The sequence below is a fragment of the Protopterus annectens genome, chromosome 4.part0 (assembly GCF_019279795.1).
Source record: "Protopterus annectens isolate FY-2018-M chromosome 4.part0, PAN1.0, whole genome shotgun sequence".
In the NCBI taxonomy this organism is placed as follows: Eukaryota; Metazoa; Chordata; order Ceratodontiformes; family Protopteridae; genus Protopterus; species Protopterus annectens.
The window spans coordinates 1,501,169,016-1,501,189,655 of NC_056733.1; positions in this window are offsets into that span (position 1 = coordinate 1,501,169,016).

Here is a 20,640-nt window from a genome sequence, read left to right on the forward strand (position 1 = left end):
TGTCAAACCCAAGTAATTTGTGTTTATTTGGTAGCATGCCATACCTTTAACTGTTTCTCATCCAGTGTCCTTGCTTCCATGTCAAAACAACAGCGTTACCTTTGTCTAGCTTTGCAGTGCCTCCCTAAATCAGTGCTGCATTTTGTCAAGTGCCCAGTTGTCTTATAAATATTCCAAAATATATTTTCTCAGAAGCTATATCCTAACATTTCTGTGTTCTTTGCTCAAACTAACAGCACCCATGTAATAAAGGGTGTGTACTGTTTGGAAGTGTGGTGTGATATGTATTTTAATTATTATATGAAATTAGTAAAGAGTAAAAGGGAGGCATAGTTTAGGAAAAGGTAAGCAAAACACATGCACTGCTGTCCCTACATGCAAAAACTTTTCTGGGCATTTACAGTTGACACAGTAGTCCTCCCATACTCATCAAAATACTTACTATTTCTCTGCCTTGGTGATGTGTCTCTATGATTGCACATGAGCACATACTAGCTAATTGAAACATTACTGCAATTATTATAAGGAATGTCAACCTCTGCTATGAAACATTCTATGCTGAACATTGATATAGGACTGATATGAAGAACACAGTAATATCTACATTAGTATAGCTAACACAAGATTAACCATTAGGGTCAACATTTTAATAAGAACTAAATGCTATTTTAAACTTCCACAATAGGTCCTCCAATTAGGGTAAATTTATAACAATTATTTTCTGTAACCACCACTTCCACTCTATGTATACATTGCAAACCTATAATATTCAGGATGTACTCTGAAACAATCCCTTGCTAAATATTAAATGTGTTAAAATGTGGAATCAATGTTGTTCATGTAACAGATTCATCCAAAACTACATGTAAATAGCAGATACCGTTAAGTGAAATAGTTTACAACGTATTAAGAATTCATGGCAGCTATGATACTACCCCTTGATTTGATAGATCAGCAGTGATGTATGTATGCCCAAATAGAAATTTACTGCTATACTGATTTAGTGATGTACAGTTTCCTCCATAATTAATAGTAGTAATATATGCGAATGATATGCACTTTTCAAAGACATTCATTTGGCACATACTTTCTTTGAGATCTAATAGATGCTACAGTTGTTTTACATTAGGAAGGTTTGTGGCAAGCACTGTGGTGGCAGGACAGGTAGCTTTCATCCTTCTAAGTCCTTCTAAGTTGGGATTGAGAGCCCAGTGTCCAAGTGTATTAGTTCTGGGTTTAGTAACGGGGCTCTTCAGCAGTTATTATTTTACAGAAGGTTTCGTGGACTGCACTTTGTGGGAGAAGAGGCTGGCTGGACCCCCTTCTGAGCTGCTTTTCTTTTTCTGGTTAAGGTTTAGTGCCTGAATAATTGAACTCTTAACTGTACTGAATTTCACCTTGTTTTGTTTTGCTCTAGAGACTAGATCAGGCTACTAATCTAGCTTTTTTTTATAGCTTGTTGTTTGTGTTTTTGTTGTTTATCCTGGAAGCTAAATTCACCTAACACGCAACTTTAACACAAATACTTCATGATGAGGCTTAGCCAAGCCAACTCAGACTGCTCTCAATCCTACCAGACTGGAGGCACCACCACACAGGAGAAGGCAACTACACACCACACAAACCAGCCTCACTAAATGCTACCAAACACAAACACACAACACTAAAACACACAAAGACATACTCGAGGCTCTTGAGTAAAAATTTAAAAAAAAAGCAGAGGCCTCCCAAGCAGACACCCAAACACCCCACAAGCAACACATAAACCACCCCACAAGTGTGCAATAAAAGTGCAGCCCTTAAGCACCAAATACAACACCAACTATAACACCAAACATATACATCATAGGTGACTCCATAGTCAGACACACTGACGTCTGAACAAGGGAGAGCTGAACAAGGAGAGGCCTGAGAGGGCTGCCTATCGCGCACTAACTGCCACCACTAACAAGCACACACAGTCACTCCACACTGGTACAACATATGACACAGTCATTGTCCATGCTGGTGTGAACGACCTGAGACGCACCCTGAACTGGAGACAATGAGAAGAGACATAGAGAGCTAGAGGATTATGTAGCCCAGGCCCTGATGACCCTCCTTCCCTAACCCTGAGCAGTATCCACCAAGAAAGATAAAACATAGAGACAAGATGATCAGCTTACAATTTGCTTAATGTCTGTCCAAATCCATTCAGTGTCTGTCTGCCTGGGGATGCCATGGATGACAGCCACGCTTGCTTCCGCTTGGGACGCAAGCTTGCCTGTGTCAAATTCACCCTGGGATTCGGATATTGGCTAAGGCCCACCCCATAGTGCCTTTTTTTTTAGGCAAATTCTAAATTCTAAACCTACCAAAACAAAAATGGGAAGAAATTGAGGGTATGCTGCTCAATGCCAGTCTAGTCTAACAAAAAATGCACTAATTTAAGGCCCTTCTCAGTATGGAGAACATCGATGTCTGTGCTGTAACTGACCTGGTTCAAGGGCTCTGAGAGCACCCGGCACTATTAGGTTTTTTACCTCATCATCATGCCCGCCCCAAACTTCGACCACCACTCCAAAAAAGGGGGTGTATCCATATTCATAAAGGATACCATAAACGACACCCAGTGGGACTAGGGAAGGCTGGAGACATTGAACTTTGAACTTGGTCACTTTGGTCCAGAACTCAAATAGTTGATGAGCAAGGATAAGACAGTCCCCAGTCCATACCCAAGGGAGCTGATACAGCCAGCCGGCTTTCGGGTGTGTACCCGTAAAAACACCAGCTTAAATGTTTTAAAAACCCAACCCAAATGTCACAAACTTATACCAAGCTTAAGCAAAACCAGAACAGGACAGAGAGTTGCTGGTGCCAGGCATGGACCTCTGCCAGGCAAGTGGACAGACACACAGCTCGTCAGACTCCTCGTCTGCTATTGATCGGTCTACAGGCCACACACCCTGGTGCTAGGGGTCTTGAGCGACAACATTTGCAAAGTTTTGCAATGACTGAAGAAGTGGATGACATGGAGACACTGTACACACAACAAAGCCAGGAAATGGATACGAACAAGAAACATAGAGCCAAGGCCCCATGTGACAGCCAAAAGCCAAAAATGTCATTCAATTGGGAAAAAAAAAAAACAATAAAACCAAGGCAAAAACAAGGTAACCCCAAGCCACCACATAAAGCACAGAAGAGGCTACCTGGGGACCCAAGCTTGACATGGGCCTTTCCTTCTTTTGACACTAAAATACTTGCTAGTGGAAAGACTGAAGTTCTACATTACCACATTGCCCACCTGATCATGACACATCCAGATCTAGTGAGGTTCCCTGTACTCTTCACTTATCAGACCAATGATCAAGTACCATGCCCCGCCCAGATTCCCCGATGTATCTCACCGATCCGACATCTGCAGCAGACCCAGACCCCAAAAAGTTCCCCATAAAAGGGATCCAAACTCAAAATCTGGCTGCCATGCTGCCAAATTGAAGAAACTCACTCTATATTCAGTCGATACCCAGCCTGCATGTGCCTGTGACACCTGACATACAAGGCCATGTCCAATCCGAATTAATGGACTCAAAAATCAAAAACCAAAAACCCACCAAACCCACTAGAGCACTTAAATTCTAAAACCTTAGCATATATATAAATAGGATAGGCTGGAGGAGATTTACTCCCAGAGACTCTAGTATGCTTGTGGAATAAAATGCGGTCATGAGCAGGAGCACTGCTGACGCTGCTTCAAGAGAAAATCTAGACTGTGGGAGGAGATCATAGGTTTAGGGGGGAAATCATCTCTGGTCACTGCTGGACAGAGGCACAACAAACTAATGGGCACAGTATTTTTATAAATGCCTTAGGGCAGATAGCCTAGTATAAACCTATGAACCTATGAACCTATGAACCTATGGACATGTTTTAATTTCCCAGCCAAGGTAAATGGCAGCTTTTCCATTTTTCTAAATAAATGTATCAGCAACAGTACAATATAGGCCAGTTGTTTTGAACATCTTCTCTTTATCATCTCAGTCACTCTAATGACTCATTTGTTGTCCTTGGTGAAAGCAATATGTGGCCCATTCACTTCAGGCAAGGAGCAAGGTTATTGGGAGTTACTCCATTCTGATGAGGATTGGGGTTTTCTTTGCAGCCCTGACTTCCCGCGCATAATCGTTACTGTCTAAGGAGCTGGCATGTAACAGGCCTTTGTGAGGTGTACCACATCTTCATGTGATTTGATCAAATGACACTGTTGCACATATAAACAAGTACACCTTCATGATTCCTGGTCACCACTTAATAAGAGAAGAGTAACAGTGCAAAATGCTAACCCCCCACCTCCCAAAAAAAATAAAATAAAATGTTGACCACATGCAACAGAGGCCATGCAATTAAAAACAATGTTTTTGCAAGTGGGGGGTGTATGGTCTACTACACCCCACGGCATTTCCCATTAATTATAAATACCAACTTTGAGACTGCACAATACAAGGAAAAGGATCATTTCCCACTCAATTATTATAACAATCTCTTATCATTATCCAACTGGGCAGTCAAGAAAGCTGTCAACTGTTGTAGCACTCGACCAAATTAAGGGAAATCATGATTGTGTGTGTGTGTGTGTGTGTGTGTGTGTGTGTGTGTGTGTGTGTGTGTGTGTGTGTGTGTGTGTGTGCATATATTTATAAAGAATAAATAAAAAATATATATGTATATGTATGAATGCCTATGCATCTTTGAGTATGATTGTATGTATATGGACAGTGCAGTGGTGCAGCAGTTAACATTGTTGCCTCACAGCAAGAGGTTTTCTGGTTCAATTCTTGGCTGGGGTGCCTTGAGTACAGAGTCTGTATGTCCTCCCTGCATTTGTGTGGGTTTCCTCTGGGTGCTGTGGTTTCCTCCCACATTCCAAAGACATGTGTCTGGTGTGTTTTTCACTGGACCTCCACTGAAAATAGGACGGCTCTGTCATAGTCGGACTTAACTGATCAACAAATGTTATAAATTAATAAACAAATATAGAGACATACACACGCGCACACACACACACACACACACACATATATATATATATATATATATATATATATATGATAGATGTATTTCTGTGTGGTGTATGTGTGTGTGTGTGTGTGTGTGCGTGCGTGCGTGCGTGTGTGTGTGTGTGTGTGTCTGTGTGTGTGTGTGTGTGTGTGCGTGATAGATATTGACATATGTGTGTGTAGATATATATATATATATATATATATATATATATATATATATATATATATCGTATACATTTATTGTAGAATATGTGAGCAAATGCAGAGAAGATTGACCAGCTTTTCTACTTGCAGTTTTGAGCAACTGTGCAGAAGTGTAATGCCATTATGTATATCTGTCACTAATCTTGAAAGTACTATATAAATGTAATGGTAATTTACCTGGGTTTATTTTGCATATAACTTTTTTGGATAGGTTGGTTTGCATTTATAGATTTTGCAGTAACTGGAGTGGAAACATGTCGTCAATTGACAGCACATTCTCTGAGTGGTGAAGAGAAGCAAGTTTGCCAAACCTTGGAGGTACATTTTTTGGAGGGTTGCAAGAATCCCTGTATCCCCATGTTAAGGGACACCCCCCACATACACATCCTAAACTTACATATGCTTACTCTGAAGTCATGCAACATTGAATAAAAGAGAAAGAAAACTCCATTGTTAGCAAAACTTTTCAGCACTTTACTGTCGATGGTGCAGCACTCAAGGAAGTGCTGTTAACTGAATGAGAGGAACCCATTTGGAATACTTTGATGTTTATTTTTTATGTGTTCTGAATATTTGCTGGAGAAGTTTTCATTATGTACCAGCTGTGATTCTTGGCTTAACAAGATTTCTGCTTGATCAAGTTGTGATCCTGGCATTACTGTATTTAAGATTGTGGTCTGAAGAGCTTGCCTGCTACATAGGGGTTCAGATATATACATATGCATATAGACTACCTATTGAAATGTTGAATTGTTGGGACTAGAAATATGTATAATATCAGTCTGTATTTTATCCTAAATGCTTTATAATATTATTGCCATTGTAAATATGTAAATATGCTTTTAGCATTTTCCTGGAATAGTATATATTCACGTAGCTAAACTATGGAATAGTCTCCCATCTTCAGTTAGGTATATCATCAGTACCCCTCTCTTTAAGAAGTCACTGAAACAACATCTCACCTCACTATGGCAATGCAACTGCACCAAGGCTGTAATTCCAATAACCTGAACTTTCTCTCCACCTGCCTCCTTCCTTCCCTGCATCATTTCTATCTTGCTCTGTGTATCCCAGCACATGCATGTTATCAGCCTTGATTGACTATCTTCCTCATTCTTTCACACAATACTAATATTTAGCCTTTAACTACTCTTATAAACTGATCACTTCAAAATATAGTGTCTTTACTTGCACTTTTTTTGTAGTGAACTACTGTATGTTTCATGTACTGCACATTAGACTGTATTGCTTTTGTATTGATCCACAATTGGTTCTCAAAAGGTGCCACCTACTGGTTCTCCACATATGGTACTTTGTACTATGCTGTACATGTATGTGGTCTCACAGGGTACTACTGCATATTGATTAGATTGTACTATCTTTTAGTTCTCCACTGTATGGTGCTATATTGAATTTGTACTGTGCTTCTCATTTGTAATGTTTATGCTTATTGTTTGTCACATAATATACTATATATGTACTGTGTAATGCTTATACTTTGTTTGTGGAGCTTTTCTCCATGGGTCTACACTGAAAATGGGTTCTCCTTGGCCCAGTAGACTATCCCAGTAAACAAATGTAAATAAATAAATAAATAAATAAATGAATATATGATTTTCTTATTTCTTATGTGATCTTATTCACCCGGGCTGTGCCTGTAATTGATCTGTTGAGATCACCGCACTGCCATGGTAAACAAAAATAAATAAAAAAATAAAATACAGCCAGTGGCATCCCCACATAATTTTAATTCAGACACATCATGTGAAGTCAAACATCATTACATACTGTACTGCACTCATACCCTAATGCCACATTGTTTGTATGGAATATAGGGTATTACTGTGTACAGCAACAGCAGAAAGTGTCATTTATTTATTGTTTAAAATCTATTTACCTGAGTCACAATTGAATAGTTTCAGTCTTAGTCCATGAATACAAAGAAAGCCAGAATTATATTTAGTGAGAGAATTCACATCTGTGAAATACCATTTTAGGTAACAAATGAATGGTTATATACAATCATTAAATACCTTATTTATAATAAATCAAGGCAAAATAAGTGGATGAGTGCTGTATTGCAAAGACTGATTCTGTTTTACAGGATCACGCTCTGCAAATCTGTGTGAAAGAGGATATAGTTATCTTTTTCACAATTCAGAAGGGTGTGGCTCAATACAGATATATAGTGTATTATTTCTCCTTGGGTCTCCACTGAAAATGGGCCTTGGTTCAGTTGGACCAACCCGGTTAACAAATGACAATAAATAAATAAATAAAATAATTAATTAATTAGTTAATTAAAATAAATAAATAAATTGTTACAAGTAAGGGATAGTCTTTGTCCATTTGAAAAGTGTCTTTTGATTTGCAAGTCAATAACCTTTTGTATGTGTTTTCTTCTGTTAGATAATGAATTTTATATAAATATCACTTTTCAGACATTGTATAAAAGTCATCCTTTTTTTCAAAAATTGTTTTACATAACATTGTTGTACTTGTGATCATCTTGAAGACAAAAGCAGTATAGTAGGCCAATAAAGAAGCTAAAAGTTAGTAACTATAAATGACAATGTTACACAAATGCACAAATTAAAAAAATATATATATATAATCATATATTATTTGAATGCAACAAAACTATGTGTCCACAGAGCACTTGAATTATGAGTCTTTATTCAGATTAACAGAATTTCATAATCAGGACAAGTATACTGCAATAGTGATTGCCACATGATAATTATAATTTAGTGGTTTGTACAAACTGCCAAAGTCCTTCATATTCTTTGTCTCTGACTAGAGTGCATTTTCCATTAGTCATTACTTACAAACAGAAGTTATTAATCCTTTTCCAGACCTATCAGCTTTGACAATAAAAGTATTTTCTTGCTTTGGTAGATGCAGCTGTGAACCACTTGACATCTTCTTGTTCAGAGTCAGTGATCCCCAAATGAACTCATTTAACAGGAAACCATTTTGTCTAGCTCAAGTGTCAGCAGTCTGTTCGCATGACAGTTTCACAATTATGGCTAAAGAATTGAATCTGGTGGTTGAAGCTCAACTGAGCTAGATGGATAACTACTGACTGTCTAAGGTTAATAGAAATGCTGACATAACTGTAAGTACGTTATCAGAAAGGTATAGTACAAGGGCGGAAATGTTCACAATGATGGCAACTACACTTGGCCTAAAGGATTATTTTATCATATATTTCTTTCATGCACTAATTTGTAGGTAATTGTATCATGCAGGTCTTCTCTATTGAATTAATTTAATGTCTTGGAAGAAAACAAGGTCATTATGATGTCGCACCATATCATGACAGTCGGTAAAACCTTTTTTTTTTGTTGTACCCTCATTACGTCAACATATATCCCTCCATTGTCACTTTAGGCTGACAGATAATTCACTTAGCTGAGATTAATCAGCCTCTGGATTAACCTTTCAGCAATGATGCAGTCCTACAGCCTTCATTTCTGAATCATTATTAACACAATGCACAAACATTCGGACAACTTCACACTAGTGTCATTAAACTCTCGCTCACAGAAATATAGAACATTAAACAGTAAAGTGCACAGTTATAATTTCAGTATATTTTCCAAATACATTCCATCTTATTTCAAATTGTTTTTCATATTTGTTCACAGCTGTTCAAAAACATATTATATACTACCAAAAAATGCAGTGTTGTCCTCCATTCAGTAACACATCATTAAAATGTGAGTATTGTTTATAATTCATAATAAAAATATTTATATCTGTTTCACAATTCCTTATATTTATTCATTAAATATCTTGCTGGATCTGTCAAAGATGGACAAAGTTTTCCCTTTTCCATTGCCCTGCATATAGAACTTAATTATCAACGTATGCTTTAAAACAACTTTATAAAATCATATAGTCAGTAACTATTACAGCTTTATTAGTACAGTAGATATTCAAAGTCTGTAAGCCAGTCTGAGACAACCATCTGACAATCCAGGTTTGCTTTATCAGAATCTGTCAGTAGGCCTCAGACATTTACCTGAGACATTGTGACATACTGTGACCCAACACATATTATTGTGTGTTATTGCTTAGGTTTACTATGATTCACAATGCTATTCCCTTGCCAGCCTGGCAGATCACTGAAGGCATTGTAATAAAGTAAAGTCAACATAGTGCCTGAAGTGTTTATAAAACTTCCTTTCATAGGCTTGTATCTTACTGTACAGCATAAGGGAGAAGCAAAATATAGGATATGTTATTAGATGCTGTAAAAACATAGATGAATCAGAGAAAGAGACTTACTGCTTACCAGAAAAAAAACAGTGTTATTACAAGCAGCTTCTCCTGAAGTGACTATCGTTAAAATCAGCAGCACTTCTTGTCTGGATAAACATGATTGCACACAATGTAGGATTGAGACCAAACTATGGCACAAGTGGCTACTACAGATACCAAAACTGACCATTTTTTTTTTGGCTTGAGAACTGATTTCAAGTTCTCTGTCTTACTATTATGTATGAATGTAAGTGCCAATGTTTTAAGAAGTTCTTCTCTTAAGAAAGGGTTACTGCAAAAAGCAAAACTAGCTGGGAATTTTAGTATGCAGCTAAGGAACATTATTTACAGACCTACTGCTGTTACTTGCATATGGAAGATTGCAAGGACTTATTAATAATCTTTTTTATAATTTGCTAACTGGTAGAGCCAGCTGGGCAAAGTATTTTTAGTGGAAGCCCAAGAAGCAGAGCTTAATATAAAACATTGCAGTGAAATAGTTGCAAAACGCTATGCAATTACATCAAAATTAATAAAAGGGTTTAAGCTATTTGGCAGCATATTTCAGCATAAAAGAAAGATTAAAATGTTAAATATGAATGTGTGTGTCTGTGTATATATGTGTGTGTGTGTGTGTGTGTGTGTGTGTGTGTGTGTGTGTGTGTGTGTGTGTGTGTGTGTGTGTGTGCCTATAGGTTTATCTCCGATGACTGAGTTTTCAGAAACTCGAACTTCATATGGTTGAGACCATTTGTTCAACTTTCCAAAAACCCAAAACATTTGTATGGAGAGTGCAGTACAGTGGGTATAGGGGAAATTACCCTTTCCTCTTGTTACCTCTTTATCTCGATTAGTATTTTCTAAATAATGAATTATAGTTTTTTAATAGTTCCTACCCATAACCTTTGTTAATCCGCTGATATTTTCATTTTATACTTTTGTCTTTGGCTTACTCTAACAATTATTGTATTAGCAGTGGTGGTGCTGCAGTAGCGTTGTCGCCTCACAGTAAGACGCTGTCCGGTTTGATTCACAGCTAGAGCGTCCTCTGCATGGAGACATGCATGAATGGGCATACCTTCGTTGAAGGTTGTGCGTCAGGCCTGGCAAGCCGGTACGTAAAAAATCAACTGCCAATCATTAGCAGACCAGAGTTCCGCTGTGGTGGCCCCTAACCAGGAAAAGCCAAAAGACACAAACATGGGGTGCACAGAGGCTTACCTCCCTGCAACAATGTAGATTTTTGTTGTTTTGTTTCATTTAAGTTTTCAGAAAAATGAGCATATAGTCTTGACCATATGTATGAAGTCTGAGTTTCTGAAAACTCAATATCCTGATATAAAGCCATAAATGTAGCACACAATTATTCAAGACTCTGAGAGGTGTGGGAAGCCCTGAAGTGTGAGAAATAAGGTTTTCATCAAAATGAAAGAAAAATACTCTTATTTAAATTTTGCTTAGATATTTTAAGTTGCATATGTGTGGTGATACTATTTTTGTACTTTTCTTTTTCCCATGTTTTATTGCAAATGTTATCTGTTTGCATTTATTTTTAGTTTGTTCTGGGACCTTAGTCTTGTAGCTTCATCTACAGCTGTGGGAAGATTGTATATTAATGTTACACTTTAGCATTATTTTTACATTATATTGCAATTCTATTACCATAAGTAGAATTACTTGTAAAAGCCAATTGTTTGCATTATGATCCCTGTCTGGGACCTCAAGCTTGTAGTTTCATTCACAAGTGTTGCAAAACTGTGAACAACTGCCATATTGAGACTCATTTAGTCATTTATTACACCAGTAATTTCAGGAACAGCATTACTGGTAAATTTCTGTATGGTTTGGTGCCTTAGTCTGTGGTGGGACTGCAGTAGTGGCAGAATTATAAATATATAGATTTATGTTTCAGTACAGCTGTTTATATTCCAGTTTTGCTGCTAGGCTCTTGCATTCTGCTCATCATTTACCTACATGAAGTTGTATTCCATTGCCTTTCCATTTACTTTGCTACTGTTTTCCCATTCTTTGTGTCTGGCAAGCCCCTCACCGAGACATTAAGTTAAAGTTTCTGAAATTGTAACATACCTGGGGTCGCTGACCTGTAGATCAAAGCTGTAGGACTGCAGCTTAAATATTGGCTTTATTTGATTGGTTCATTTTCTATCAAGTTTGCTCCAGCCACCCAAGGTCTTTTATTCAAAACTCTGAAAGGTGTGGAAAGCCCCAAAGTGACAGAAACAGAAGAATAAAAAAGCTTTTATTTAAATTCTGCTTAAATATTTTCGGCTGAATTATAATGACCTGTGTGGCAATACTTTCTTGTACTTTTCTGCTTTTTTTCCATGTTTTAGCCAATAAGTTATCTGTTTAGATTTTTAGCTTGTCCTGGAACCTTAGTTTTAGATTGTGCATTACTGCATGATTTTGGCATCATTTGTACATTATACTGCACTTCTAAATCCTTGAGTAGAATTAATTATAAAAGTTAGACGTTTCATACCCCTTGACTTCTTAGTACAAGAAATATAGACAAAACCCAAAATAATAAGGGTATGAAAGCTCAAAAATAGGACATATTTTAAATATTGCTCTGATTAAACTTAGAAAGTTGCTAAAATTACACAATTTGTGTTAGTGTGTGTTTTCTGGAAGATGTGAAATCTGAAATTTAAATGTATTCCATTATATAAATAATCCAACAATCAGAAAGCAAATGGTGTGAGCAAACGGTTCCTCCAGAAAAAATGACCAAAATATAAGAGAAGCAAAGGAGGCACCAGACCACAGCAAATAAAAGCATGAACTATTTAATAAAAGTATTATATCAAGTATCAGGTGAGCGCTTTCGTGGCACAAGCCACTTCATCAGACAATACGAATGTTCAACTCCCTAAAATATATACTAAACTCATCAATTATGCTAATTACCTACCTTTGGTAGTTAAAGGCATAGAAGCATATAAATACAGGTGCATACATTTAAGTATTACACAAGGGTAAAAACAATAGAAAACTAACCAAATACCCTAGAAGTCACATACGTATAAAATGTACTACCAAATACAATAACAATATAATAAAAAAATGCAATGTCAGGTAAGGTGAAGATTATTATTTATACAAATCTCTACTTATCAAAGTTGGTTTAATACTAAGTTTGTCATTGATGCCCTTGTCCATGTTAGCCCTCAGTCATATAATCCACTCTAATAACTCTACTCTTATAAATTAAGAAAGTTGCTAAAATTACACAATTTGTGTTAGCGTGTGTTTTCTGGAAAATATGAAATCTGAAATTCAAATGTATTCCATTATACAGTGGCTTCAGTCATCAGTGATTTGCCAGGAAACCACATATTTTATGAGGAATAGAGCAAAATATGAGGCAAAAATGTGGACATTCTGTGAAAATCTGGACAGTTGAGAGGTATGAGCTTTTTGAATTTTGACCACTATTTGTGACTTTAATCTTGTAGTTTCATACACAAGGGTGGCAGAACTATGAACTACTGACAGATATGAGGCTTATTTAGTCATTTATTATAGCATTTTTATAAACACAGTTACTGGTAAATTTCCACAAAGTCTGGAGCCTTAGTCTGTGGTGGGATTGTAGCAGTGGCAGTATTGTGAATTATACTCCAGGATATTTGCTACATTACTTTTACAGCTGTTTATATTCCAGTTTTACTGCTAGAGTCATATATTCTGCATATCATTTACCTGCATAAAGTTGTATTCCATTGCTTGTTTGCTTTGCTACTGTTTTCTCCTGTTCTTTGTGTTTTCCCCAGCCCCCCCTCACACTAAGACATTAAGTTAAAGTTTCTCAAATTCTACTCAACCTTGGGTCATTGACCTGTAGATCAGAGTCATAGGAATAGAGCTCAAATATTGGCTTCATTTGATTGGTTCCTTCTCTAGCAAGTCTGCAGTATTTAGCAGAGAGATATACCCTCCCAGGTCCTTTTATTCAAGACTCTGAGAGATGTGGAAAGCCCCAAAGTGAGAGAAGTAAGTTTTTATCAAAAGGGAAGAAAAAAGCTTTTATTTAAATTCTGCTTAAATATTTTAAGTTGCATTTATAATGACATGTGTGCTGATACTTTTTTGTTTTTTTCCCATGTTTTAGCCAAAACCTTACCTGCTTGCATTTTCAGCTTGTTCTGGGATCTTAGTCTTGTAGTTTCATTTGAAGTTTTCAGAAGATTGTGCATTACTGCACAATTTTGGCATAATTTATATTTTGTTTATATTTTGGCCATGGTCTGGGAGCTTAATCTTGTAGTTTCATTCATAAGTGTTCTGGAATTGTAAACTACTGCCAGATTTCAGACTCAGTCATTTATTATAGCATTTTTCATTGCAGTAGTAGCAGTATTATGAATTCTGTTCCAGGATCTGTGCTTCATTTCTTTTGCAGTGGTTTATATTCCAAGTTTGCTGCTAGATTTGTATATTCTGCTTATTATTTACAAACTTAAATTTGCTTTTCAGCACTTTTCTGTTTACTTCACTACTGTTTTTCCCCTGTTTCTTGTGTCTGCCCCAACCCCCACTGAGACATTATGCTAGCATTTATAGCCATAGGACTAGAGCTCCAATATTGGCTTTATTTGACTGTATTCCTCTGTAGAACATCTTCTTCTCACAGTTTGAGTTTCTCTTCAACCCTCCTACCCTTTTCATGTTTTGGTTTTAAAAGACTGCATCTCTGGCTTCTGCTTCTTATGGTAATCTGACTACCCAAGTATCCACTGCTGTTGTCTGTTTTCTAAGTTATTTAAGTACTTTCCCACCCATTTTCCCATATATCCATAATATTAAGTGCTCACCCAGAAAACCAGTATTTATCTTGTGTAAATGTTATTTATAAAACTACCCTTAGAACTGAAACCTGCAACTTAATGTGGCTAAAACAAAGCCGTTGCATGGAGACAAGCTTAGAGCAGCTAGTTTCCACATTAAACAACAATACAATGAAATCTTAGCACAATCTTACCTAGTCTAGTGACAAACCTCAGAGACCATCCTGGGACACTTATGTATAACCAATCCATAACCTACATTAATGCAGCCAAATAAATGTTCAGACAACATGGATATGCAATTTCCATGTCTCCAGAGTCAGCCTGGTAGATATGGGCATCCTGAGACAGTAAAGCAATTGTTTCATCTAAACAGGCAACCATTTATTCCTTAAAGAAATAAACACAGTATGAGCGAGATACACATACACAATTTCACTGGAGGCAAAAATCTTACATACATATAAGCAAGGTTGTGAGGAACATGCAAGCTACATCCACCACACATAGTGTCCACCACATACATAGACTAACTTATGCTGAGGCACTAAAAGGCAATCTTCCAAAACATCAAAGACCTCCTAATCCTATAAATGGCAACACCTTTCCTCAGCAATCTCTAAAGCACTCACCAAAAGCAACACCAAACACCACACATCTGCTTACACCCAGTGGAGCCCGAAAAGCAAAGCCCATAAGGCAAGCAAACACACTACCCAGGACTTTTGTCTAGGTGACTCTATTGCATGACACAGAGATGCCCAGCTTCCAACGCTGAACAAGGAGAAGATAATGGTTAGTTGCTTATCTGGAGACAAGATCCACCAAGTTATGCATGCACTCAAGTCACTACATCACAGGTACCATTATGATTTTATTATAGTCCATATGGGCATTAATGACCTGAGATGTGCATCCCTGGACTATATGAAGAGAGACATTGTTGATCTCTCTGAATATGTGTCTCAGGCAGGTATGTACTTTGCACTGAGCAGCATTCTACAATCATCAAGAATGATGTCAAAGTACGGATAAAAGATGATTGACTTCAATAATTGACTTAGTTTCTGGTGCCTTTCCAGGTTGATTCAATATTTTTCGGTATGGAAGGACATGATTAACAAGCCATGTTGCTTTGCAAAGGATGGTCTGCACCTCTCACCCTATGTTTCTGAATATTGGCTAAAACTTTATCCACTCACTCTGGAGAATGTTGATATCTGTGCCATTACTGAGACATGGTTTAAATTTGCAGACAATACTCCAGCTGTGCAAGGCTTTAGTGCCTCTCATAGATTTAGACCATCAGCTGCAGAAATAGAAGGTGGAGGAGTGTCAATATACATTTACAACAAGTACTTCTTTAGTTTGGTTAAACAGGACAATTCCCTGGAGTTTATCCACATGCAAGTCAACATAGGCAAAGTGCTATACCATATCCTGGCAAGCTATAGGTCACCCTCTATGTCCCAAATATCCCATAGCTCACACATAGACCTATTGGATACACTCCCCGTTAACCCAAATACCTTATGCATGCGAGATTTTAACTACCCCTCTATTGACTGGGAAATGTACACTGCCTCAAACTCATGGGCACAATGATTCCTGGACTTTATTAACACAAATACCCTTGATCAGATAGTGCACACACCCATCAGTGGTTCAAACATAGTGGACCTGGTACTCACCAATATGGGAAACAGATACACACACCCCCAGTATTACATCCTCACTGGTAAGGTCAGATGGCAGAGTTGTCTCCTTCAAAATAAATATTAACTTGGTAATCCCAGCAAACCCTGTAATAGTTATGAACTATTCCAAAGCAAATGACCTCCTATTAAGTGATATTTTGTCAAAAGCCAATGCCCCTCCTAACTTCAAGTTCACAGCAGCCTATGCAGAGCTGTTCACAGAGCCCCTGTACAACAATGTAAATAGCTTTATAGAAACTACTGTACCTACTAGAAGTAAACCTAAAACAAACTCTAAAAAGAAATCACACAAGTGGAATCCTAACATTAATTATATGTATAACAAAAGGGGAAAAAAGTCATGGCTAAAATTAGGAAAAGCAACTCCTATAATAATAAAAGCTCTCTAATTAAATTAAACAGGAAACTAAGAGGAATGATGAAGTATGACAAAGCCAATTACAAGGTCAAGAAAGCCTCATAGGCTAAAGGTAACCACAAGGCCTTCTACAGCTATGTCTGGAACATCAAAGCAGCATACAGCAGTGTGCTGAACTGGTGTGGTGCCACCTTCACTGAGCAGAGTGACATAGTGAATCTGCTGGATGACAAATTCAGCTCAAATTTAAACTCCACCACTCCTGTCTCCCCCATGAAATACCTACTAGCATAACCTCCCCCAACTATTAGAAGGGGGCATGTCCTTGTTGTACTTGCTAAAGCCAAAAGCACAGCATTAGTGAGTCCCAACAATATCCTGGGGTGCCTTCCATACAGCTTGAAACATGACCATTTAGAACCACTTGAGCCACCTTTTAACTAAAACCTTAAAATAGGCTTTGTACCCTAAGAGTGAAGAACTGCAATGCTCATCCCACATCACAAGGGTGGACCATCAGCCAAGCCTGGAATCTACAGATCCATTGGTCTGACTAGTCTAATACGCAAACTTATGGGAGCAAATGTCATGGAAATGATCAACAAAGGCATAGATAACCTTCAGACAGAGGATGCAAACCAGTTTGTTTTTCTCAAGGGCAGTTCATGCTTACTAAACCTGGTGGACTTCTTTGAAAAGATCACCAAGGCAATGGATGACAGGAAAATGGTGCCTATCACCTACATGGACCTGGCTGATGTACTAGATACAATATCCATTTCAGGTATAGTTGACAAACTCACTGAACGGGGCATTGCCCCTACATTACTAAATATGAGATCCTGATGAGAACAGAAGCATGGACGCTTAATACATTTGGCTATCACTATATTTGTAACATTAGTCTTTATTTCTCAAAGTTTAGTTTCATCCAGTTGTGAAAGTCAGATGTCTGTCAGCATATGCTTTACCCCTGCTTGGTTTGATAAGCCTTTTTGATGTAGGTCCAAACCTGCTTGCAGATCTTTGTGTGCCTCTTGTAGATTACTTGTAAATCGTATTACTGTGCAGTCATCAGTTTATTATAAGAAGAAACACTGATTTCAGTATTTCATACATTTGTTTCAGAAAGAAAAGTATTGGATTAAAAATGAATCCTGTGCTCTGTCTGCACTATGTACCAAAGTGATCAGGGATAAAGTACAGTTGTGTACACTTACCATAAATGTAGATGTTCGAGTGTATACATTGTTGCAGTCATTACATTTGGGTTATCTGCTTGCAGGTAGCCCTCAGTCGGCCTGATTAACAAAGTCTTGGGTCCTGCATTAGTTGCTGTCCCTTCTTCCATGACGTCAGGTCGTCAGGGGTATAAAACATGCAGCCGGCGCCATTACATCAGTTTTTCTTGCACCAGATGTCAGGTGCCCCCTAATGGGAAGCAATTAAATATAAAAGTACAAATATATACCTCCAACAAAAAAGCAAATACACCAAAAAGGCTTTTAAGCATAGTAAAGGAAAGTAGAGGTATAGCCAAAAGAAGTTAGGAGGCTGGAGGGAGGGTAACCAGGACTGCAACAGTGAATACACTCGAACATCTACATTTATGGTAAGTGTACACAACTGTACTATGTTCTTTATGCTTCACTGTTGCAGTCATTACATTTGGGTAGATTCCCAAAACTATGGTTGGGAGGAGGAATTTAGATAGCGTTAGGGCCAGCTACAAGGCCCTGCAAGACTGCAGTGGCAAAGCCAGCTCTGGATTTAGAGAAAATTGACAAATGATAATACTTGGTGAAAGTATGTATAGAACTCCAGGTAGCAGCTTCTAGAATATCCCTGGTAGGGACGCCTCTGAGAAAGGCTGTAGAGGTAGATGCAGCCCTGGTGGAGTGAGGTCTGATCTCCTGGGGATAGGTTTTCCATGGTGCTTATAGCAGAAATGAATGCAATGGCTTATCCATTCAAAAATGGTTTGCTTTGAAATAGCTTTCCCCTCTGCACCTGCAGCAAATGCCACCAGCAGTTGTTCTGATTTCCTTTGAGGTTTAGTCCTGTCCAAGTAGCATCTAAGTTGTCTGTGTACATCTAAGGAATGCAGTATCCGTTCCCCTTTATTCTGTGGATTGGGAAAAAAAGTTGGCAAATGAATGGACTGATTAAGAGCCACACTGGATACCACCTTGGGCATGAAGGATGGATAGGTTCTGAGGGACACCCTATCCGCATGAAAGATGATGAAAGACTCCACTGTCATATGGGCCTGTAATTCAGATACCCTTCTAGCTGAAGTGATTGCTAAAAGAAAAGCTGTTTTCCAAGAAAGAAATTTTAAGTCTGCAGTAGCAGCTGGCTCGAAAGGAGGTAGAGTAAGTTTCTCCAAGACAAAGTTAAGGTCCCAGGCTGAGGTTGGAGCTCTCCTGGGTGGTCTCAAAATTTTGGCCCCTCTGAGGAACTGCTTGAGCAGTGGATGAGAGAAGAGGGGTGATTCTGTGTTATAATGAGCTGAAATGGCTGGGGCATGGATTTTAATGGAGGAAAAAGAAAGGCCCTTGTGAAGCATCTCAGTTAAGTACTGTAAAATCTGAGGTAAATTGGGCGCTGCTGTGCTCATCCCTTGAGATTGGTTCCAGGCACAGAATCTTTTCCATTTTTCAGCATAAGATTTTCTTGTACTAGGCCTCCTTGCCTCTAAAATGATATCCATCACAGGTTTGCTGGGGGATGGTAAAGGAGAGATTAAGTAATTAGCCAGGCTGTAAGGTTCAGTGTTAGAAGCTGAGGGTATAGAATCTGGTTCTCCTGCTGAGACAGCAGGGAAGGAGTCTGAAGCATGTGCCATGGAGATAACCATGACACGCTGAGCAGGAGGGGGTACCAGAGTTGGCACAGCCACTCTGGAGCAATCAAAATCATCATTGGTTTGTCCTGTTTGATTTTAGTAGTACTTTGGAGAGCAGAGGCAGAGGTGGGAAGGCATAGAGTGATAAGTTTTTCCAGCTGAAGGACAGAGCATCCACTTTCCAGGCTTGTTTTTGTGGAGTCCTTGTGCAAAATTTGTTCTGGGGAGAGGCAAACAGGTCTATATCTGGGCTCCCCCATTTGCTTGTCAACATGTTGAAAATCCTTGGTTCCAGTTTCCACTCGTGTGGGTCCACGAGGTTTCTGCTTAGTCCGTCTGCCAGTGTATTTCATTTTCCTGGCAGGAATTGAGCTTGTAGGTGCACTTGGTAGCTCAAGGCTGTGTTCCACAATGCCATGGCTAGTCTGCAGAGGGGATAAGAATGTGTACCCCCCTGCTTGTTTATGTACCATATAATAGTGGTGTTGTCCGTCTTTACCCTTAGTTGTCCTGGAAGAATGTGGTCCTTGAAGGCTGTCAGAGCATTCTGTACAGCTTACATTTCTTTTTGATTGATATGCAGGTGCATTTGACTTGGGTTCCATTTGCCCTGAATGCACTTCCCTGCCAGGTGAGCCCCCCATGCATAGTCCGATGCATCTGTTGTTAGGGTTTGGGTGGTAGGGGGTGGTGTGAAAGGTAGTCCCTTGTTTTGGTGGCAGGCCTCTGCCCACCAAAGGAACTCTAGGCATAGGCAAGGTATGATAGGAATCATTGTTTCTAGGTCTTGATAATGTTGACACCATAGCCTTTTTAGATACCACCATAGTTTCCTCATATGTAGTCTTACATATGGAATTAGAAGAATGTAGGAGGCCATGAATCCCAAGGCTTGCAGTATTTGTCTTGCAGATAGCAGAGTTTTTGTGGCCACTTGTTTGAAGTAGGTTGTCAAATTAATTTGTTTCTCTGGCGTGAGGTAAGCCATCTGGAAAGTTGTATTCAAGCATGCTCCCAGGAATATAATTTGTTGACAGGGTACCAGGTGTGATTTCTTATAATTTATGGTGTACCCCAGACAAGTTAGAACCCTGTGTACAAAGTCCAGATGATTCAAAAGTATGCCCTGGCTTTCTGCCTGAATTAGACAATCATCCAGGTATGGGTATATTTGAATATTTCTTTGTCTGCAAAATGCAATAACTGGAGCTAGGCACTTTGTGAATACCCTGTGCGCAGTAGATAAGCCAAAGGGCAGTGCAGAGAACTGATAGTGCGTGTAGCCTGCTTTGAAGTGTAGGTATCTTCTGCAAGATTCCCTGATTGGGATGTGCAGGTATGCTTCTTTTAAATCTAGTGTTGCCAACCAGACATTTTTGCCTAGCATAGGAAG